A 25,372-nucleotide genomic window follows, 5' to 3' on the forward strand; every position below is an offset into this window, starting at 1 on the left:
TTAGTATCTGTGTCTCATGCCTAACTACACAGTGAACTTTATCTGTGTTTTGGTTTCTGTATTTGGCAAACAAATTTCAATATGTGCCTTACACAGTTTGCTGAAAAGATCAGAAATAGGAAAAAATGACCTATACAAATGTCTGTAACATCTGTTGAAAAGGATTTGTTGTTGTTCAGTTGCTAAGTCACATCCAACTCTGTGACCCCATGGACAGTAGCATGCAAGGCTCTTCTGTACACTATATCCTGGAGTTTGATCAATTTCATGAAAGGATTAGAAAAAGTATAAAATCACTAGTACTTGGTATATATTCATGAAACAGAAGTTATAATTATTCTCCCTTGGGAAAAATTTATAGTTTTGAAAAAATAACATGTATTTTTATATATAAATAACTGAGCATGACAGCAGATAGCAATGAATTAGTTGGACGCCTACAACTATATACACAATCGTCTCGACTCTTAACCTTCCTTGAATGTGACTTTGAACAAAGGTTTGATGAAAATATTTTCCACAAGGCAAAGCAAATGTGAATATGAATATATATACATACAGATACAGTGCAATTAAGACCCTGAATCAACTAATCTCTAAGCATATAATTCTTCCTTGATAACACCGTAAAATCTCCAATAAACTAAGTTCAAAGTATCAACTCATTGACAGGTAAGATTTCTTTTTAGTACTGAAGGAATAATGTTACTTCAAAGAGTACTATATAAAGTCTAATCTTTCATCCTTGACCCTCAGGGAAGATAGTGAGTTCTGCCAGAATTCAGATTCAATGTGTTCCAGATCATATCAACTTCAACCTTTATATATTACAAATGCATGTACCTAAATACAGGATCCAGTGCTAAATGGACTGATTTAATACACTGAAATTATACACAGCTTGTAGGATCTCAGATCCTGGATCAGGGATTGAACTTGGGCCATAATAGTGAAAATCTGAACTCCTAACCACCAGATCAACAGTGAACTCCCCATAAGGCATAGTTTAAATAGGAACATATTTTCAGACCTTATTCAATTTGGCGTGTTTACTATTTTCTTGAAACCATACCCATATGAAGGCTCAGTTAATAATGCTATTAACTACTGATACTGGGTTGATTTTTAAACAGGACAAATGTTAGTAAACTCACTACACCCCTTTGCATAATTGTACTGCCTAAACAGAAGAATAGTTCTGTTGATATTTAATTATTGAATACAATATGAATTGCAGCATTTCACAATAAATTGAAGAGATGTTAGGTTAAGAAAATGTATTTCTTCACTTTAAATATTTTAAGAACTTTTTTAAAACCTCCAGTGATCACTACCTTATTGCTATTAGAAAAAATTACATGTGGTGAATTTCCTTATACGGGTTCCAAAAGATGATTTCAACATGAATCAACAGAAATAGTTTCCTAAAGTAGGTCATTGCTATAGCAACCAGTGGGCAGTTTGGTATACTCCCCATAACAATGACCTACTTTCCAGCCTGTGCTAGAACAGCTTTATATAACTTGAATTTCTAGTTCTGTCTATAAAATAGTCTAAAAAAGGCAATAGTAAGATACAACATAATTCCATTCCTGCTAAAAACAAGGCATTATGAATTAACATGTATCATACCAAAATAAAGCCATCTGGTTTTGCACTTTAGTTTATAAAATATATCTTATCACATGCTCAACGATAAAAACTACACTTCGAATATCTCAACCAAAACAATTCACTGCTGACCCCAGAGAACTGATTTACAAAATATAAATTAAGATCATTAAAACCACATGCAAAATATCTTCTCTTTCTACTCTTCCTCCTCATGAAACAACAGTTAGATTTTTAAAAATAAAAGGTCTGGATATATTAACTATAATAAAAGAAAAAATGGAGAGTCTCAGTCATTAAGCAGTCTATGGTGTTTCATTAGAAATTCAAAAATTATCAATATAAATAGTAATTTGTCTCTCCATAAATTGATTAAAGTTTATATATGCTTTTTTCATGGTTTGTGACATTTTAGTGTTCTTATCTAACTTTACTCAAATTATCAGAATATTTGTGATACATATGTTCCCTGAAGAAAATAGTTTAATACTGAAAAAGGATTAACTATATACTTTAAAAGCAAATTTCATATTTTGCCAGGCTCTATTGGTTCATAAATCCATGGTCTGATACCATGATTCAATGTCACTTTTTATAACAAATATTTTTCACTGCCTCTTTTAAATTCTGAAATTCATAGATAATATAACATCCTTATATACAATTTAAAACCATTAATATAATGCTCCAATGTAACACATGAAGGAAGTTTAAGGAAAGTCATTTATATTTTAAACAGAAGTAACATTTACTTCCCGTAAGTAAGTATCTGGGGACGAAACAAAAAGACAGTGAATTAAATGGACGCCTACACCTACATACAGAATCATTTAAAATTCAACAGCTACAAAAACAGAATGACACAGCTGTATTATTGGTGACTAAAATACCATGAATAGTACTGCCTTTGGTAACATGCTTTTCTGTAATGTTAAGCAAGACTTAGTAAAGTTCTTAACAAAGTTCAATCTTTCCTGATTTACATGGGTGATAAATATATTTTAGGAGCATTCAATGCATATTAAAATTGTGTAAAAAATAAATAATGTTTACATGTAAAAATGATTTAGGCTCTAGATTTTGAAGATCATGAATAAGTTTTTCACTTATATGAAACATCTAGTAAACTATTTGAAAGTTATGCAGGACTCAGGACAACTATTTATTTTGAGAGACTGTCCTGAGCATTGCAAGAAGTTCTCCATTCTTGGCCTCTCCTCACTAATTCTACTAGGACCTTTCAAACACTGTGACCCCCCCAAAATGCCCCAATAAAATCCTAAAATATCTTCTAAGCTCTGACATTATTAATTATTCACATAATTTTATTGATTTGAGGAAAACGTGATAAATGATAGAAAATGCCAACACTTATGTAGCTTAAAATCTAGAAAAGAAACCTGAAAATGTACACGATACATATGAATATAACAGAACCTGTTATGGTAGAATGCAATATATAAGAGAACATATGAATATCATTAATTTGCTCTGAAAAATCAGGAGGGAAAAATAACTTCAGGACTTTTTTTTTTGAGATGGGGAGAAATTGAGGCAAAAAATTCCAAGGTGATGGTAGAAAGAGGCCTTGAAGTATTAATTTGATTATATTAGATGAAGACAGGAAGGAAGAATACTGGCTACAGAATTGTAACCTTCTTAAAACCAGGACTAGGCCTTTCTCACCAGTTTTAATTGGTCAGAGAAGGTCCCAGGGCCAAGCCAAACTTCAAGAAGGTAGAAGCATAAATTTTCTGTAAGTGAACAATAATATCTACCATAATATTCAAACCAACACTGATATACATGTATTCATATTTTTTAATGAAGGGTATATTATAGCAGCACAGAAGAAGTCAAACTGTGTATAGGCGCAGAGGAAAGGAGATAGGAGGCATGAGCAAGAAAACATGTGAGCAGAGTTTGGAATCAATAGGTGTTGATCATGAGGATCAAGTAGCAATGAGCATTCAAAGCAGGGAAAACAGTATTCTTAAGTCAAGAAATTCAAAAGGGGACTTTCCAGTGGCTAAGACTCTACATTCCCAATGCAAGGAACCTGGGTTCCATTTCCAGTTGGGGAACTATATCCCACATGCAGCAACTAAGACCCAGCACAGCCAAATAAATACTAAAAAAAATAAATTCAAAAGAACTGTGTGTGTTTGGGTGAGGGATGGATGGGTAGTGAGCAACTGGGAGAACGTATCATACTAAACTACTTCCCCCCAACACAAGTGTTAACATTTCAAAAAATACTCAAAATCAATGTCAAAAGAAACCTACAAACTTCTGTCACTGACAGGACATTGGATTAAGATACTCTAACAGAAATAACTAACAAGTTAACAACAACAAAATAAAACTTTTAAACATAATTCTCACTGGACTTCCCCAAAAGTAAGGAGTCATAAAGAGGTTAAGCAGAGTGCTAAGGACAGCTTTAGCCTTGAGGATTTCTACAGATTCCTGGAAACCTTGAACATAATCCAGGTTGAGGAGGACAGGAGATAAAGCCCAGGCCCATTCAACTGAAAAAACTAATAAAAGACCCTCAATATTATGCCTGAGCTTTAAAGAGCTCCATGCACAGCTCAACTATATAGACATAAACCTTAATAGGGCAGACTAGGACAGGAAGGAAACTTGCCTATCTCTACTCAGTCAGAACTGAAAGAAAATAACATCACCCATTCCTGAATGGAAAGGTTAAACAAAGTGATTTTACAGTGGAGAAAACTGGCAAACACTACCTTAACCACATGATCAGAGCAAACATCACCAGTGATAAGTCAGTCGGGTATCAGGTATATCTTGACACAATATGATAAGATTTTTTTGTGTGATATTTTCCACAAAGCAATAATCCCACTCTAAAGATGAGAAAAACATTAGACAACATTAAACTGAGGCTGGCTATTCTATAAGACAGATGACTAAATCAAAAAGGTCATAAAAAACAAGGGAAGCCTGAGGAACTGGCACAGAACAGAGAAGCCTAAGTGCAATGTGGTATTTTGGATGGAATCCTGGAACAGAAAAAGAACATTAGAGGAAATCTGAATATATTCCAGAATTTATCTAGTGCTATGATTTCTTAGTTTTGACAAAAATATGGTGTTAATGTTAAGATGTTAGTATCGGGGAAAACTGGGTACAGAGTAATCTTTGTATTATAGTTCCACATTTTCTACAAACCTAAAATTATTTTATTTAAAAATCCTAGTGCATCCCCTCCAAAGCATAATCTCAATGCAAATTCATGGAATTTAAATGGTACCAAACACCTCAAGCATATCATTGCATTTAATGTGGTCCCAGGTTGGTTATGATCTGAGATAATTGCTAAAAGAAAGTATAAATGCTCTCTGGATTCTCAACTTCAACCAACACTTCATTTTCTACAGAAAAAGTTCTACCAGAAATCAACCAATCAACCAACCAACAAATCAATCATAAAATACATAAGGAAACAAGAATTTATTGCACAAGTTCCAGAATGAGAGGCCTAAAATTTACTGAGAATTTTCCAGAACCACCAAAAGATAGCAATTCAAGAAGTTCATGAATCTCACGCAGAGTAAGAAGAGAGGGACGAGGAGCTGGAGATGAGAGGTGAGATGGAGAGAAGGGAAAATTAAAATAGAAAAAAGAACAGATTAAAAATGAGCAGAGATACACAGATGGAGAGATGAGACACAGTCAGAGAAAGATCCACATCTAGATATATCACATTGAAACTACGCAAAACAAAAGAAAAAGACATAAGACATAAGGCAGTCAGAGAACACTCTACCAATAAACAGAGTATTTATTCAAGTATAAATGGAATACTCATGAAAATTGACCTGTACTAGGTCATAACACTATCAACAAATTTAAAAGAACTGGTATCTAGCATACATTCTGAAATTAAAAAACACTTCTTCAAACAATTTACAGGACAGAGAGCATTGCAATGGATTTCAGGAAATACCTAGAACTGCTTGATAATGAGGAAAATATATCTAAAATGTAGAGAATACAAAACAAAACAAAAAAAAAATGGTATATAAAGGCTTAAATGCTTACATTAGAAGAAAAGACTTGAAATTGAATTAGGAGAACAGCAGAATAAATAAGTCCTAAAAAATATTAACACAAAGAAGGAAATGATCTCTTTCCAGCCAGCACTGAGCAACAGGAATTTTTCTGGACAACTAGCACAAGCACCACAAGACCAGGAGCAAGAAAGCCCTACCACAGGAAGCAGAATTGTGAGCTGAGAATCCCTGCTGCCAACACTGAGATTGATGCTGGTCTCATACACACAGTCCATGTGCAGGGAGGCAACAAGAAATACCATATCTTGAGGCTGGACACGGGGAAATTTTACTGAGGCTTGGAGTGTTGTATGTGCAAAACAAGGATTAAAGATGTTGTTCACTGTGCATCCAATGATGAGCTGGTCAGTACCAAGACCCTAGTGAAGAACTGCATCTTGCTCACTGACAGCACACTATTCTGAGAGAGGTAGGGGTCCCACTATGCACTGCCTCTGGGCTGCAAGAATGGAGCCAAGCTGACTCTCAAGGAAGAAGGGATTTTAAACAACAACAATAAAAAATGATCTAAAAAAATTCAGAAGAAATATGCTGAAAAGAAGAATGCTCAAATCAGTAGTCTTCTGGAGGAGCAGTTCCAGGAGGGAAAGCTTCTTGCATCCAGTTTCAAGACCAGGCCAGTGTGGCCAAGCAGATGACTATGTGTTAGACAGCAAGGAGCTGAACTTCCATATGAGGAAAATCAAGGCCTGAAAAGGCAAACAAATCTTCCTCCCTCATACCTTCGCTCAAGTAATAAAGGTGTTCATTGTTCTAAAAAAGAAGAAAAAGGAAAAAAGGAAAGAAGGAAATGATCAAAGAAAAATGAAAAGCAGGAATTAGTGAAAAGAGAACACGTATATAATAGAAACAAGCCAAAATTTATTGCTTGAAGAAACAATATTATAAATACCTGACAACGTAAATGAAGGGAAAAAAATGAGAGAAGGCGAAATAAACAATATTAAGAATAAAAAAGAAGAGGGACTTACCTGGTATCCCTGTGGTTAAGACTCTGCACTCCCAATTCAGGGAGCACAGGTTAAAAAAAAATTAAAATGAGGATATAATCTCAGATACTGCAGAGATTAAGGGGAAAATAAGACAGTATGAAGAATTTTAAGGAAATAAATTTGAAAACTTTGATAAGGTGGATAAATTCCTTATCAAAAGTTACTCAAGAAGAAATTTAAAACTCACCAGAACTGACTCAAGAGCATAAAAGAACATGATCTCACAGCTATTAAAGAGACTGAATTTGTGGTTAAAAATCTTACATGAAAATCATAAGAGTGACTCAGTTATACAGATGAACTGTACCAAACATTCATAAAATAGACAGTTTTAATCTTATAGAAGATGCTAACCTCATACTGCTGCTGCTAAGTCACTTCAGTTGTTTCCGACTCTGTGTGACCCCACAGATGGAAGCCCACCAGGCTCCCCTGTCCCTGGGATTCTCCAGGCAAGAACACTGGAGTGGGTTGCCACTTCCTTCTCCAATGTGTGAAAGTGAAGTCGCTGAATCGTGTCCAACCCTTGGCGACCCTCCATGGGATTTTCTAGGCAAGAGTACTGGAGTGGCTTGCCATTGCCGAACCTCATACTAAGTATAGACAAAAAGGAACACTTCTCAACTGACTTTATGAGATTTACCTGGATGCCAAAATCAGAACAGATGCAGAAAGAGTAACTATTAAAATTCAATTTCCATTTTGCCTCAACAAACCAGGACTAGAAGATAACCTCCTTAACAGTGAAAAGAGCATTTACAAAAAGTACACAAAACATTCTATTTAATGGCAAAACGTTTTAAGTATTTCTTTCAGGACTAGGAAGAAGACAAGGATGCCTGCCACTCTTTCTATTCAACTTGGTACTAGCAGGACTAACAAATACAGTAATAAGATCAAGAGATAAAAGGAAATGAAGAAACAAAAGCACAGTTATTTACAGATGGCATGAGAGTTGACACTATCAATATACAGAAAAAGAATACACAGAAAATTATTAAAATTAATAATCAGAGTTTAAAAGGGTCAGGATCACTCAATCTCTGGAATCAATTTATACTAATACAACCTATGTAACTTAAGCCTCCCTGATCTCAAAAATCACACAAAGCTATTTATAACCTAGAACTCTTACTCCTTGTCTATTTTTAGAAACCACAGCATTATGACTCTACCAGGTTAGGCCAAAATCAAGCATAAGATGTACTTCTAGGCTTTAAAGGATTTACATACAACTAAATAAAATCTAACATGTGTTCAAAAGTATGCTTTTCCAGATCTATGTGTAATGCGTCTCAGTAGTCTGTCTTATTTGAAATTTCTCTCTCTCAGAAAAAGGCTAGTTACATGTAAATTATATCTCAATAAATCTGGGGAAAAAAGATTTAATAATATTTTTATTTTCATCTGTGGAAAATAAGGTTCGTGGTTACCAGAGAGAACAGAAGCACAAAAAAGGCAAAGGGGGTCAACTGTATGGTGACTGTTTTCGTGAAAAGCATGCTACAGTATACACATAAATTGAATCCTAACATACAAATGAAACTTCTGTGTTATAAACCAATTTACCTCAATAATAATTTTAAAAGACAGGAATCCTTTAAAAGGTTTTGTGCAAAGACTGGGACATGATATGGTCACTTTGAGAATAATCTCTTGGACTGATGGGTGGAAAATGAGTATCAGCAAAGGGTAGAAATAGGATAACTACTGAGGAGACTACTATACTAGTCTAGAGAAGAGATGATGGTGCCATGAATAGGAGTGGTAATAGTGAAAATGATAAGAGTAGTTGGTATCTGGGTAGATATTTAAGAAGTAATACAGCAAAGGAAGTGGGATTGTTAAATCTGGAGTCTAATACAGAAGTGTGACTGCAAGATACAAACCTGGAATTCATCAGCACATATATGGCAGTTATAAGGAGAAAGGAAAATAATTGATGGAAGAAAAGGACCTTCACTTTGAATGGACAGAAGGAATGACAGGACAGAAAGAAGGCTGGAGAGACAGAAGAAAAAAGAGAAAGGATGGAATGAGGTATGGATATACAGAAGCAGAGGATAAATATGTGTATTCCTAGAAGGAAATACGGGAAGAATGACTGATGAAAGAAAGGGAGGGACAGAGGACAGATAAATGGGATAAAGATGTAGTAACACATGAGAGAAGTAAGGATACATGACAGAAAGAAGCAAGAGTATATGGGACAGAGAAGTAAAGACTGATGGGACAAAGAAGAAAGAATGAACAAAGAAGGATAGAGAAGAGGGTGAGATGGTAAAAGGGTCAAAAAAAAAAGAGGGAGAAAAGATAACATGGAAATCAAACTGAAATTTGAGAATCCTGTCTGAAGCAGTTCTCAGGAACAAAAGGGGTTAATTTCATGTAATTACTAATAAGTGAGCTATGAACCAATCACAGACCTCAAACGCATCCCATTAATTTCATGGTTGAAAATAAGAAACGTCTCATCTTTATAGATGCTATATAACTACTTACAGAAGTTGTTCTATGCTTAGAGAGAGAACTATAAGTGAAACTAAATGAACCCAACGTATTATCCTGTCACTTATTTGATAAACAGACTCATTTGGGTTCACAATAACTTTCATTCTCTTTAGAGATATTTGAGGGTTAATTACTATTAGTAATTAATGTGAAGCTGTATTCTGAGGTACATTCATTCATACAACCAACATCTGGGTATCTACACAGGACACAAAAAAATAAATCCAGGATTCCAGTTCTTGGAGTCTCCAAGTTCAATGAGGGAATAAGATATGCATATTTATTACTCTATTAATACATTGTATTATTAAAGTCCCTAAAGCTAGTGGGGAGAAGGCAATGGCAAGCCACTCCAGTACTCTTGCCTAGAAAATCCCATGGATGGAGGAGCCTGGTGGGCTGCAGTCCATGGGGTCGCTGGGGGTCAGATATGACTGAGCGACTTCACTTTCACTTTTCACTTTCACACATTGGAGAAGGAAATGGCAACCCACTCCAGTGTTCTTGCCTGGAGAATCCCAGGGACGGGGGAGCCTGGTGGGCTTCTGTCTATGGGATCACACAGAGTCGAACACGACTGAAGTGACTTAGCAGCAGCAGCAGCAAAGCTAGTGGAGGTGATGGAATTCCAGTTGAGCTATTTCAAATCCTGAATGATGATGCTGTGAAAGTGCTGCACTCAATATGCCAGCAAATTTGGAAAACTCAGCAGTGGCCACAGGACTGGAAAAGGTCAGTTTTCATTCCAATCCCAAAGAAAGGCAATGCCAAAGAATGCTCAAACTACCACACAATTGCACTCATCTCCCACGCTAATAAAGTCATGCTCAAAATTCTCCAAGCCAGGCTTCAGCAATACGTGAACCGTGAACTTCCAGATGTTCAAGCAGGTTTTAGAAAAGGCAGAGGCACCAGAGATCAAATTGCCAACATCCGCTGGATCATGGAGAAAGCAAGAGAGTTTCAGAAAAACATCTATTTCTGCTTTATTGACTATGCCAAAGCCTCTGACTCTGTGGATCACAGTAAACTGTGGAAAATTCTGAAGGAGATGGGAATACCAGACCACCTGACCTGCCTCTTGAGAAACCTATATGAAGGTAAGGAAGCAACAGTTAGAACTGGACATGGAACAACAGACTGGTTCAAAATATAAAAAGGAGTACATCAAGGTTGTATATTGTCACCCTGCTTATTTAACTTCTATGCAGAGTACATCATGAGGAATGCTGGGCTGGAAGAAGCACAAGCTGGAATCAAGATTGCCAGGAGAAATATCAATAACCTCAGATATGCAGATGACACCACCCTTATGGCAGAAAGTGAAGAGGAACTCAAAGGTCTCTTGATGAAAGTGAAAGAGGAGAGTGAAAAAGTTAGCTTGAAGCTCAACATTCAGAAAACAAAGATCATGGCATCATCACCACTTCATGGGAAGTAGATGGGGAAACAGTGGAAACAGTGTCAGACTTTATTTTTTTGGGCTCCAAAATCATTGCGGATGCTGATTGCAGCCATGAAATTAAAAGACGCATACTCCTTGGAGGAAAGTTATGACCAACCTAGATAGCATATTAAAAAGCAGAGATATTACTTTGCCAACCAAGGTCCGTCTAGTCAAGGCTATGGTTTTTCCAGTGGTCATGTATGGATGTGAGAACTGTACTGTGAAGAAAGCTGAGAGCCGAAGAATTGATGTTTTTGAACTGTGGTGTTGGAGAAGACTCTTGCGAGTCCCTTGAACTGCAAGGAGATCCAACCAGTCCATTCTAAATGAGATTGGTCCTGGGTGTTCATTGGAAGGACTGATGCTAAAGCTGAAACTCCAATACTTTGGCCACCTCATGGGAAGAGTTGACTCACTGGAAAAGACTCTGATGCTGGGAGGGATTGGGGGCAGGAGGAGAAGGGGACGACAGAGAATGAGATGGGGAGTTGGTGATGGAAAAGGAGGCCTGGCGTGCTGTGATTCATGGGGTCACAAAGAGTCGGACATGACTGAGCGACTGAACTGAACAGAACTGAATGTTAAAGGACATATAAAGGAATGCAATCATGCTGAGGAAGATCTCTACAACTTTACAAAGATATAACTGATCTGGATCTACAGTATCTATCACAGCACTCTGTGACAGCAGTTTAACTCAGTCTTTCTTGAAATATATTTTAACTTCTGAGGTTAATTTAAACTAGTATGGTTACGTAACATGTCTCCCTAATCCCCAAATCACAAAGGTACTTGAAATCTAAGACTTTTACTATTCCATGTGTATTTTTAGAAACCAGAACATTCTAACCCTATGACGATAAGCCAAAAATCACATTGAAAATCTACTTCTAGGCTTTAGAGGATTAAAACAGAACTAAATAAAATTTGTGTAATACATGTACAAAAGCAAATGACAGCATTACATGTATTGGTTTTCTGATATTCCTATCAGAAAATTCTCTTCTAATAATGCTAGTTTCCTCTAGACATTAAGTCAATATTTTTAGAGGTTTTCATGCTGGTAGTACTATGAAAAAGAAGAGGGAAAAAAGTGCCAGAGAAGAAAAAAACGCTATAAAAGATGAAACAAGTACCCAAATGTTGCTTTCCAAATATCCTTCTCCAATATGAAGAACCAGGATTCCACACAGTGGTGGCTGATTTCAGAGCAGAGGGAAAAAAAAAAAAAAGATAAGATGAGCTGGAGCATCTCATGGTGCCTGAAAGTAAGGAAGTGCTAAAGAGAAATAAGATGAATGCATGTCTAAAAATAAGATGGATATCAAAGGTGGACCAATTTAAACAAAACAAACAGCAATGGTAATAGATTATAACCCAAAGAACAAAACAAACATAAATCCACAAATTTATAAATTATTGAATAATGAAATATGTGGAGGGAGAAGGAACAAGTCTTCAATTACAGAAGAAATACAACTAATAAATATAGAAGGGATGAAAAAAATCATGATTGGAATAGCACTTAATAACTGCTTCAATCAAGAAAGAGCCACCGATGAATATAAAAATTAGTAACTGATATTATAAGAAGAAAAACAATATTAATATAACCTCTGGTGGCTCAGATGATAAAGAAATCTGCCTGCAATACAGGAGATCTGGGTTTGATCCCTGGGTCAGAAGATCTTCTGGAGAAGGAAATAGTACCCACTCCAGTATTCTTGCCTGGAGAAATTCATGGACAGAGGAGCCTGGCAGGCTACAGTCCATGGGGTCACAAAGCGTTGGACACGACTGAGCAACTAACATTTTCACTTTTCATATAACCTCAAAATATCTCTCTCAAAATATTTATTAATTACTAAGGAAAAAAATAGTAATCTTACAATGGAGAAACCCAGCAGACACTCTCTTAGCCAATGATCAACGGTAATATCACCAATAATAATACACATTGATACTATATCTCCCCTCATATAAGAAAGCCACATCACTTGTGGTGTTTCTCAAAAATGCAAAGCCTCAAGCACGAGAAAACATCAGATAAGTCCAAATTGAGGGACATCCTACAAAATGCCTAAATAGTACTTTTAAAATTCTTAAGGTCTTAAAAGACAAGGAAAGACCAAGATATTGTTACCAGCCAGAAGAAAATAAGGAGACATGCAATGGAGAATTCTAGACTGGACATTGAAACAGAAAAAGATGTTAGTGGAAAAATCGTGAAATTCATATAAAGTCTGTAGTTTCATTAACAGCACCATACTAATGCTAATTTCTAACTTCTGATAACTATCCTATGACTATATAAGATATTAACATTAAGAGATGCTGGGTGAAGGGTATACAATAACTATTATTTTTGCAATTCTTCCATAAGCCTAAATTTATTTCAAAATTTAAAAAAAAACAGATGATTGACAGCACTGCAGCCTGAAATAAACAGGTTTGGAAAGTTCCTTCCTACATGAATATTACTTTCACATCTCTACCAGTGGTGGTTGGATGGCATCACCAACTGAATGGGCGTAAGTTTGAGTAAACTCCAGGAGACAGTGAAGGATAGGGAAGCCTGGCATGCTGCAGTCCATGGGGTCACAAAGAGTTGGACAAGACTTAGCAACTGAACAACAACAACAGGTAGTAACTACTTACAGTAAGGAATGACAAGTATGGGGGAAAGGACTGCTGTTTCATGGGCTAATTGATAAGATTTCATTAATAAGGTGATACTCAGCAAAGTTCTGAAATGAGGCTACACTAAAGCCTTTGACTATGCAGATCACAATAAACTGGAAAATTCAAAGAGATGGGAATACCAGACCACGTGACCTGCCTCCTGAGAAATGTGTATGCAGGTTAACAAGCAACAGTTAGAACCGGACATGGAACAATGAACTGGTTCAAAATTGGGAAAGGAGTACGTCAAGGCTGTATGTTGTCACCTTGCTTATTTAACTTCTATGCAGAGTACATCATGGGAAATGTCAGGCTGTATGAAGCACAAGCTGGAATCAAGACTGCCAGGAGAAATATCAATAACCTCAGATATGCATATGACACCAACCTTATGGCAGAAAGCAAAAAGAAACCAAAGAGCCTCTTGATGAAGCTGGAAGAGGAGAGTGAAAAAGCTGGCTTAAAACTCAATATTCAAAAAACAAAGATCATGACATCTGGTCCCATCACTTCACAGCAAATAGATGGAGAAACAATGGAAACAGTGAGAGACTTTATTTTCTTGGGCTTCAAACACTGCAGATGGTGACTGCAGCCATGAAATTAAAACACGGTTACTCCTTGGAAGAAAAGCTATGACCAACCTAGATAGCATATTAAAAAGTAGAGATATCACTTTGCCAACAAAGGTCTGTCTAGTCAAAGCTATGGTTTTTCCAGTAGTCATGTATGGCTGTGATAGCAGGACCATAAAGAAGGCTGAATGCCAAAGAACTGATGCTTTTGAGCTGTGATGCTGGAGAAGATGCTTGAGAGTCCCTTGGACAGCAAAGAGATCAAACCAGTTAATCCTAAAGGAAATCAACCCTGAATATTCATTGGAAGGATGGATGCTGAAGCTGAAACTCCAGTACTTGGGCCACCTGATGTGAAGAGCTGACTCATTTGAAAAGACCCTGATGCTGGGAAAGATTGAGGGCAGGAGGAGAAGGGGACGACAGAGTATGAGATGGCTGGATGGCATCACTGACTCGATGGACATGGGTTTGGGTGGACTCCGGAAGTTGGTGATGGACAGGGAGGCCTGGAGTGCTGTGGTTCATGGAGTAACAAAGAGTCGAACACGACTGAGCGACTGAACTGAACTGGCAGATTTAAGAGTTTTCTTTGCCTGTTGCACCAAGAGAAATGGAAAGGGACTGGAAAGTTAAGAGAACAATAGCAACACAAAGGTTTTACAGGGTAATTCTATCAGATGAAGAACTGGGCTAAGAGATCAATTAAGAAATTAAAGCAGTTATCCAGGTAAGAAATAATGATGGCTTAGGTCAAGCTGTAATAATGACGGGAATGAGAAATGACTAGATTCTGGATATATTTTTAAGGTATAACCTATAGGATCACATGAAAAATGTGAGATATGAGATAGAGAGCAAAGTTGATTTCAAATTCAGGGCACATGACAGGATAAAATTTCTATTTATTAAGATGGGAGACTACAGGACAAAGTGCTTTGGGGATTTTGTTTTATTGTTTGTTTTAAAAGTTGGAAATAAACTTTCCAGTTTTAATTTGTGTTCATATTCATTATTTTCTTCCTTTCACCTTCTTGTGGTTTATTTTTTCTGATTATTTTTTTCAACTTCTTGGAAAGGAATGCTTCTGTCTCAGATTTTTAAGTCTTTCTTCTTTTCAACCTTATGCTTTTGGGGCCATAAATGTCTTTAGCTGTATTTCACAAATTTTGATATGTCATTGCCATTTAGTTCAAAATATTTTAAAATTTCCACTGTAATTTTTATTTTATTACTTGTAAGAATATTGCTTAACTATTGGTATTTGGGGATTTTTTGTTAGTAATTCTGAACTTATTGTGATTAAAGAACATACCCTCTGTTATTTTAATGTTGTGAAATATTAGACTTGCTTTATGACCCAGGATACAATTAATTTTGTTAATCTTTCAATGTACTCTTGAAAAGAATATGTATACTGCAGGTGTTGGATAAAACGCTCTACTTATGTGAATTAAGTCAAAGTTGTTAATCATATTGTTCCAATCCTTTAAACTACTGATTTCTGGTCTGCCTATTGCACTAGTTACTGAAAGGAGTGTATATTTCTCTGTGACTCTGAGTTTTTCTTTTTCTCCTTTTCTATAAATATTGGCTATCAGAATTTTGAAACTATATTTTACACATATAAATTTAGAATTGCTATGTCTTTCTGAAGGATTATCCATTTAAAAGACTTTGATACTTCCTTCTTTATCTTTAATAATGCTTCTTGCTTTAAACTCTATCTGATATTACTAAATTGATACTAGCTTTCTATTAGCATTTACATGGTATATCTTTTCTCATGGTTTTACTTCAGCTCATCTTTCAGTTCAGTTCAGTTCCTCAGTCATGCCCAGCTTTTTGTGATAGCATGGACTGCAGCATGTGAAGCCTCCCTGTCCATCACCAACTCCCAGAGTTTACTCAAACTCTTCTCCTCCTGCCCTCAATCTTTCCCAGCATCAGGGTCTTTCAAATGAGTCAGCTCTCTGCATCAGGTAGCCCAAGTACTGGAGTTTCAGCTTCAGCATCAGTCCTTCCAATGAACACCCAGGACTGATCTCCTTTAGGATGGACTGGTTGGATCTCCTTGCTGTCCAAGGGACTCTCAAAAGTCTTCTCCAACACCACAGCTCAAAAGCATCAATTCTTCAGCACTCAGCTTTCTTTATAGTCCAACTCTCACATCCATACATGACTACTGGAAACACCATAGCCTTGACTAGACAGAACTTTGTTGGCAAAGTAATGTCTCTGCTTTTTAATATGCTGTCTAGGTTGGTCATAACTTTTCCTCCAAGGAGTAAGCATCGTTTTATTTCATGGCTGCAGTCACCATCTGCAGTGATTTTGGAGCCCAGGAAAATAAGTCGGCCCCTTTTCGCAATGTTTCTCCATCTATTTGCCATGAAGTGATGGGCCCGGATGCCATGAACTTTGTTTTTTGAATGTTGAGCTTTAAGCCAACTTTTTCACTCTCCTCTTTCACTTTCATCAAGAAGCTTTTTAGTTCCTCTTTACTTTCTGCCATAAGGGTGGTGTCATCTGCTTATCTGAGGTTATTGATATTTCTCCCAGCAATCTTGATTCCAGCTTGTGCTTCCTCCATCCCAGCGTTTCTCACGATGTACTCTGCATAGAAGTTAAATAAGCAGGGTGACAATATACAGCCTTGACATACTCCTTTTCCTATCTGGAACCAGTCTGTTGTTCCATGTCCAGTTCTAACTGTTGCTTCCTGACCTGCATACAGGTTTCTCAAGAGGCAGGTCAGGTGGTCTGGTATTCCCATCTCTTTCAGTATTTTCCACAGTTTATTGTGAGCCACACAGTCTTTGATCCGCAAAGGCTTTGGCATAGTCAATAAAGAAGAAATAGCTGTTTTTCTGGAATTCTCTTGCTTTTTTGATGATCCAGCAGATACTGGCAATTTGATCTCTGGTTCCTCTACCTTTTCTAAAACCAGCTTGAACATTTGGAAGTTCACGGTTCACATATTGTTGAAGCCTGGCTTGGAGAATTTTGAGCATTACTTTGCTAGCATGTGAGATGTGTGCAACTGTGCGGTAGTTTGAGCACTCTTTGGCATTGCCTTTCTTAGGGACTTGAATGAAAACGGACCTTTTCCAGTCCTGTGGCCACTGCTGAGTTTTCCAAGTTTGCTGGCATATTGAGTGAAGCACTTCAACAGCCTCATCTTTTTAGGATTTGAAATAGCTCCACTGGAAGCTATTTCTTAATCAGTTCATCAGCTCATCTTAATCTTGTTTTAAAAATTTATTTTATGAAATTTATAGATTTTAATATTGTTTAAATAAATATATAAAATAAATATAATTTTATTTTATGTGTTATTATATATATAACATATAATATTATATATTATATTAATCTATTATGTGTTAATTATGGATTAACACAATGGAAAAATGGACAAGAGACCTGAACAAGCACTTTCCCAAAGAAAGTATCCAATGACTACTAACAACATGAAAAGACACTCAACTTCTTTGGTAATCACAAAGTGAAAATTAAAACTATAATGAAATAACACTTCACATCCATCAGAATGATTGAAAAGAAAAAGATTAACAATAACAAGTGTTGATAAGAGGACAGGTCATCTCAAGGCTCCCATGAACTGCTGGCAGGAATGTGAATGACATAACCACTTTGGAAAACTGGCTGCTGCTGCTGCTGTTGCTGCTAAGTCGTTTCAGTCGTGTCTGACTCTGTGTGACCCCATAGACGGCAGACCACCAGGCTCCGCCGTCCCTGGGATTCTCCAGGCAAGAACACTGGAGTGGGTTGCCATTTCCTGTCTACTAAATGTGAAGAAATGCCTACCCTATGACTCAGCAGTGCCACTCCTATGCATATATCCTCCCAGAATGCATAGACATATTTACTGGGAGATGTATAAAAATGTTCTCTGTAGCTTTGTTTATAATGGTTAATCTAGAGGAAAATGGATGAGTTATAATGTTCATAAAGGGAACTTGATGAAATTCAACAACTAATCTATGGAAAAAAACCGTGATTAAAAGAAACAGTTGGATCCTTCATACTTACTTTCCATTATCATATTTTTTAATGGCTTGGAAGCTCTTATTGAAAGTTTAAGGTAGTGGTAGGAAATGACACTACAAGACAGGTAACAATTAAGTTGAATATAGTAAGTCCTCTACATACCAAATAACTTCCATTCTGAGAACATGTTCATAAGTACAAGTTGTTCATCCAATCTGTTCATAAGTTCCACAAAATTAGCTTAGGTACCCAACTAATGGGGCTTCCCAGGTGGCACTAGTGGTAAAGAACCTGCCTGCCTTTGCAGGAGATGCAGGAGATGCGGGTTTGACCCCTGGGTCAGTGAAAATCCACTGGAGGAGGACATGACAACCCACTCCAGTATTCTTGCTCAAGAATCCCAAGGACAGAGGAGCCTGGCAGGCTACAGTCATTAGGGATGCAAAGAGTTGGACATGCCTGAAGCAACTGAGCACAAATGCACCCAACTAATACAATCAGCTATATAGTATTGTGGGCTTCCCTGGTGGCTCAGAGGTTAAGGCGTCTGCCTCCAATGCGGGAGACCCGGGTTCGATCCCTGGGTTGGGAAGATCCCCTGGAGAAGGAAACGGTAACCCACTCCAGTATTCTTGCCTGGAGAATCCTATGGACGGAGAAGCCTGGTAGGCTACAGTCCACAGGGTCGCAAAGAGTCGGACACGACTGAGCGACGGAATGGAATGGAATATAGTATTGTAATACTTACAATACTTTTTACATTAATAATGCACTAAAACAAATATAAAAAATAAAAATGTTTTTAATCTTACAGTACAGTATCTTGAAAAGTATGATAGAACCAGCTACATCACTGCTGCTTTTATGCTTGCTTCCAGACATCCTGGGCTTGAAATAATGATACTGTACTATTGCACTCTATACAGTACTATAAAGTACACAAAAGCACAACCACTTGTGGAGGATGCATGCACACGATAATGGGCATCAGACACGTGAACCAACTTACATAACTGGACACACAAACACACATTCACATGTGTCTTTGCAACTTGAAGGTTTGTATACAGGGGACTTACTATATTAGACAACTTTACCCTGTATGTCTTCTTTGGGAAAATTTCTATTCAGGTTTTTTACCTATTTTTTGACTGTATTGTTTACTTCTTCAATATTGAGTTGTACAATGTGTTTTTATATTTCAGATGTTAACGACTCATTAGTCACATCAGTTGACATATTTTCTCCATCTGTAATCTGTCTTCTCATTTTGTCAATGGTTTCCTTTGCTGTGCAAAAGCTTTAAGTTTGATTAAGTCTCATTTGTTTATTTTTGCTTTATTTCTTTTACCTTGGGAGACTGATTTTTAAAAATATTTTTTATGATTTATGTCAGAGAATGTTTACCCTATATTTTCTTCTAGGAGTTTCATGGTGTCATATCTTATATTTAGGCCTTTAAACCATTTTGACTTTATTTTTGTATATGGTATGAGGGAATGTTCTAATTTCATTGATCTACATGCAGTTGTCCAGCTTTCCACCATTTACTGAAGAGATTGTCTTTTCTCCATTGAATATCTTGCCTCCTTTGTCATATATTAATTGACTGTAGGTGTGTGGGTTTATTTCTGAGCTCTCTGTTCTAGCCTGTTGAACCATATATCTTTTTTGTACCAACACCATACTGTTTTGATTGCTGTGGTTTTGTAGTATAGTCAGAACTCTGGGAGGGTTACGTATCCAACTTTGTTCTCTTTCCTCAGGATTGCTTTGACAATTTTAGGTCATTTAGGTTCCATTTAGGTCATATAAATTTTAGGATCATTTGTTCTAGTTGTGAAAAATGTCATGGGTATTTTGATAGAGCTTGCATTAAATCTGTAGATTGCTTTGGGTAGTATGGCCATTTTAACAATACTAATTCTTTCAAGAGGATGGGATATCTTTCCATTTCTTTGAATCATCTTCAATTTCTTTTATCAATGTTTCACAGTTTTCAGTGTATAGATCTTTCACCTCCTTGGTTAAATTTATTTTTAGGTATTTTAAATTTTTGATGTGATTTTAAATCTTTTACACTCTTTTTCTTATATTTCATTGCCAGTGTAAAAAGAAATAAAATGGATTTCTGCATATTAATATTATATATTGCTATCTTGGTGAATTCATTTATTAGTTCTAATAGATTTTGTGTGGAGACTTTATGGCTTTCCATATTATGTACCATGTCAACCACAAATGCTGACAGTTTTACCTCTTCCCTTCCAATCTTGAGTATCTTTTATATCTTTTTCTTGTTTAAGAACTGGCTAGGATTTCCAATATTATGTGGAATAAAAGTGGTGAGGGTGGGCATCCTCATCTTATTTCTAAAGTTAGTGGGAAGTCTTTCAGTTTTTCACCATTGAGAATTATGTTCAGTTCAGTTCAGTCACTCAGTCATGTCCAATTCTGCAACCCCATGGACTGCAGCATGCCAGGCTTCCCTGTCCATCACCAACTCCCATAGCTTACTCAAACTCATTTCCATCGAGTCAGTGATGCCATCCAACCATCTCAACCTTTGTCGTCCCCTTCTCCACCCGCCTTCAATCTTTCCCAGCATCAGGGTCTTTTCCAATGAGTCAGTCCTTCACATCAGATGGCCCAAGTATTGGAGTTTCAGCTTTGGCATCAGTCCTTTCAATAAATATTCAGGACTGATTTCCTTTACAACTGACTGGTTGGATCTCCTTGCAGTCCAGGAGACTCTCAAGAGCCTTTTCCAATACCACAGTTCAAAAGCATCAACTCTTCGGCACTCAGCTTTCTTTATAGTCCAACTCTCACATCCATACATGACTACTGGAATTATGAATTGAGAATTATGTTAACTATGGATTTGTCATGAATGGCTTCTATTATGTTGAGATAAGGTCCCTCTATAACCACTCTGGTGACAATTTTTGTAAATGGACACTGAACTTGGTCAAATGCTTTTTCTGTACCTACTAAGATGATCATGTGGTTTTTTATCTTTCCTTTTGTTAATGTGGTATATCACATTGATTGATTTGGATATACAGAACAATTCTTGTGCAAATGGAATAAATCCTACTTGATCAGGTATTTATTGTTGGGCTCAGTTTGCAAATATTTTGTTGAGAGTTTTCTCATCTATATTTATCAAAGACATTGATCTGCAATTTTCTCTTTTTAAAAATAATTTTATTTATTTATATTTGGGTGTGCTATGTCTTCACCGCTGCATGGGATTTACCTAGTTGCAGTGAGTGGAGGCTACTCTCTAGTTATGATGGGTGGGTTTCTCATTGCAGTAGCTTTTCTTATTGCAGAGCACAGGCTCTAGAGCTTCAGTAGTTGTGGCACATGAGGTCAACAGTTGGGGCTCCCAAGCTCTAGGGCACAGTCTCACTAGTTGTGGCTCACGGGTGTAGCTGCTCCATGGCATGTGGAATCGTCTTGGAACAGGGATCGAACTCATGTCTCCTGCATTGGTAGGAGGATTCTTTACCACTGAGCCGCCAAGGAAGCCTCTGTAATGTTCTCTCTTTTTTTGTAGTACTTCGTCTTGTTTCGGTATCAGAATCCTGGAGGCTTCATAGGATGAATTTGGGAGTGCTCCTTCCTCCTCAATTTTCTGTAATAATTTGAGCAGGATAGGTGTAAATTCCTCTTTGTCTGATAAGAGTTCTCCAGTGAAGCTGTCTGCACCTGGACTTTTATTTGGGAGGACCTTTAAAAATTATAGATTCTATTTCACTTCTAATGATTGTTCAACTCATCTCTCTCTTGTTGAATCAATTTTGGCAGGCTACATGTTTCTAGAAACTTCTCCATTTCATCTAGGTTGTCCAATTTGTTTGCATATATCGTTTCATAGTACTCTTCTATGAAATTTTTGTATTTCTATGGTATCTGTTGTTATTTCTTTCTTTTATTTCTTATTTTATTTGGGTCTCTCTTCTTGGTGTGCATACCTAGAGGTTTGACAATTGTTATCTTTCCAAAAAGAGAGCTCTAGATTTTACTTCTATTTTCTACTTTTTCAGTTCAGTTCAGTTCAGTTTTAGGTCTATTTTATTTGTTTCTTCTCTGATTCTTCTCTCATCTTTATTCTTTCCTTCTGCTGACTTTGGGTTTTGTCTGTTCACTTACTTTAGGTGGTAGGTTAGGTTGTTTATTTGAGAATTTCTTGATTCCTGAAGAAGGCCTGTACTGTTATGAACTTCCCTCTTAAAACAGCTTTTGCTGTATCCCATAGATTTTTTTTTTAAGATTGTCTTTTCATTTTCACTTGTCTTAATGTATTTTCTGATTTCTTTTTTGATGACATCATTGACCCACTGGTATTTTAGTAGCATGTTGTTTAGTCTCCATGTGTTCATTCTTTTCCTGCTTTTCTTTCTGTGGTTGCTTTCAAGTTTCATAAAACTGTAGTCAGAAAAGATTCTTGAAATAATTTCTATCCTCTTAAATTTGCTGAGGTTTGTTTTGTGACCTAGTATACTGTCTATACTAGAGAACATTCCATGAGTGCTTGAAAAGAATGTGTATTCTGGGTTTTTTTTTGGATGAAATGTCCTGTAGTTATTAATTAAGTCCAACTGATCTATTATCTCATGCAGTTTCTAAAGACAGAGGAAGACAGAAACATTTCTTAAGTTCCAAACAAGAGAGCCTGGACCTGTCACGGACCACAAACAAATTCTAATTGCACCTGCTTGCACATGTGAAAAAAAAAATGTTCCCTGACCGTCAGATGTTACATAATTATATGACAAAACATAATCTAATTAGAGGAAAAAAGCAACAACAGAAGTGTACTTAATGAACTAACTGTGTGAACTACATTACCTTAAGTTAAAAAGTCATATTTAGGCCTGTATTAACTTTTACTATCTTTAGGGTCCACTAGTGGAATGGTCCACACTATTTTTATATATATATATTTTAATATTAATAACCAGTGACACAATGTAAATAAGTATATCTGAACCATTTTCATTCATTCATTCTTTAAATAAACATTTTGGCATTTTCCTGAGATACAAAAAACAAACAAAGAAATCCCATCTGTCAGGCCTCCCTAGTTTAATGAACATAAGCTATAAAAAACTATTATATTTCTTAGTAAATGGTATTATTAAAGTTTATGGTACTAAGAAAACACAGAGGAATTAACTGTCAAGGGAGGATCATAAAGTTTCACAAAGATGATGCCTGATATGAGTCTTTAACTATCACAGCATTTCATTTTATGACAATAGTGGAAGATGATCTTTAATACAAGTATCATATATCTTTTGGAACTGAATTACACTAGTACAACTATATGTAACTTATGCTGTCCTCATTTCAAAAATCACTTTGAAATACTTGTAATCTAGGCCTCCTACTAATCTTTGTCTATTTTTAGAGAGCATTGCATTGTAACCTCCGAAGGATAGGCAAAATCAGGTAGGAGATCTATTTTGGTGCTCTAGAGGACTTACATGGAATTAAATAAAATCTGTTAAACATTTGTAAAAAGCAAACTGTCTTAGAGAACTATAAATAATGGGTTTTGTTGTCAAATAGCCTAAAAGAAATTTCTATTCTGAAAATATTTATTCAAAAATGCTGAAAGTTATACTGATTTTGCTTATCCATGACCTAAATTAAACACAAGCAATTCAAGTTTTCCAGAAGCTTTCTCCAATAGTAACCAAATAATTACACCAAAAGTAACAATAATAATAAAAGAAGAAATCTAGAAGGTCACAGAAGGTGAACCACAGTATTCTGTAATATGACTTGTGATTTTCCCAAAATGTCAGTACCTACTCACCATACTGACAATGCCTTGAACAATCCTATGTAACCATTTATTTATTCAATAAGTATTTATTGAGAACCTATTAGGAACTGGGGACTATACTACATATTAGGGACATAACTGTGACATTTTTTTAAAAAGACATTCTTACTATTGTATAGCTATAGTTTACCTTCTAGTAGGGAATGGATGGTGACAGAATAATAAAAAAGAAATCAATCAAATGGTAATAAGTGAAGAATAAAAGGTTAAAGGGGGAATAAAAGAATGGAGATTGCTATTTTATATGACTGTCAGGTAAATCCTCAGTGATAATGGAATATTCATGCAGAGATCTGAAGGGAACTGAGAGAACAAGTCACACTAATAGAAAAACATTCTCCACAGAGGGAACAGCAAATGTACAGTCCAGATTGGGAATATGTACAACACTGTAAAAACAGCACTCAAAAGGACACAATGGCTGCAGCACAGAGAGTGAAAGAGTGGTAAGAAATCAGGTTAGAAAGCTATCAAATCCCCATTCACACAGTATCTTATAAACTATTGTAAGGATTATGCCTTTTACTCTTGAGATATAAGTCATTAGAAGATTGATCTTATGGCTACAAAGAATCGTTAATAGGCTGAACTGGAGGAAAGGCAGAGCCAGGGAATTCTAAAAGGGAACTATTGCAATATTCTATGTAGTGGCTTGGGCCAAAGTAGTTAATATGGGGGTATGAGACGTGGTCTGAGTTTGGATACTTCTTGAAAGCAGATCCAATACAATTTAATTATATTTAAGTAAAAAGGTATAAATAAAAGCAGGCAAACAAGCAAAAAACAAAACAAAAAGTTTAAGAAGAAATTGCACGTTTGAAAAGGGACTAAAGAAAACTTCTACTTAAAAATAATTGAAATAAAACATAATGATGAAGTTTAAAAGAGAACTCATGAAACAGAAAACTGACATAAAGAAATTTTACAAAACAAAATAATGAGAGACAAAGAGATGGACAATAAGGAGAAGATCTTAAGAATGCAGTGGAAACATCTAACATGTACAAATAGCGTACCGAAAGGAGGATGAGGTGAGGGCAATATTTGAAAAGGAAACAGCTGAGAAACTTTCAGAACTCATGAACGATACCAAGTCTCAGATTCAAGGAGCCTTACAAATCGAAGAGGAATAAATGTAAAGAAACTTACACAAAACTCATCACTGAAAAACTGAAGAATATATAAGAGAAAGAGAAGATATAAAATTAGACAAAAAGGAACAACATATTACCCTCAAAAAAGTAACAGAGGGAATGGTAGCTGGGAATGGTATTATCTCCAGAATGCTGGGAGAAATACTGTCAATCTAGAATTCTGTACCCAGTGTAAGGACAGAAACACAATATTCAGACAAACAAAACTTGAGAGTCTCCCACTAGCACTATAGACAATGTGATTCCAAGTGGAATATTTGAGATTCTAGGAAGAAAAAACAATACAGAAGGTAATATATATGTATATAAAGAAACACTGGCTTTATAAAACATAAAAATAATGCATTTTGGCTTTTTAAAAAGCAAATAAACACACAAAACCCAGACAGACAGAATTAGAATATACAAGTCAGGAGGAGA

General features: G+C 36.2%; 1 protein-coding gene and 1 pseudogene across 4 annotated transcripts in view; one reads left to right on the top strand and one right to left on the bottom strand.

Moving 5' to 3' along the window:
• The window catches only part of CRY1 (cryptochrome circadian regulator 1), an 85,409-nt gene that overhangs the window by 34,446 nt on the left and 25,591 nt on the right, over window positions 1-25,372 (bottom strand). The window lies entirely within an intron of this gene.
• Window positions 405-24,931, top strand: LOC148777651 (small ribosomal subunit protein eS8-like; annotated as a pseudogene).

This window comes from Moschus berezovskii, chromosome 6 (assembly GCF_049115385.1).
Source record: "Moschus berezovskii isolate FMDL1 chromosome 6, NW_MosBer_1.0, whole genome shotgun sequence".
Taxonomy (NCBI): domain Eukaryota; kingdom Metazoa; phylum Chordata; class Mammalia; order Artiodactyla; family Moschidae; genus Moschus; species Moschus berezovskii.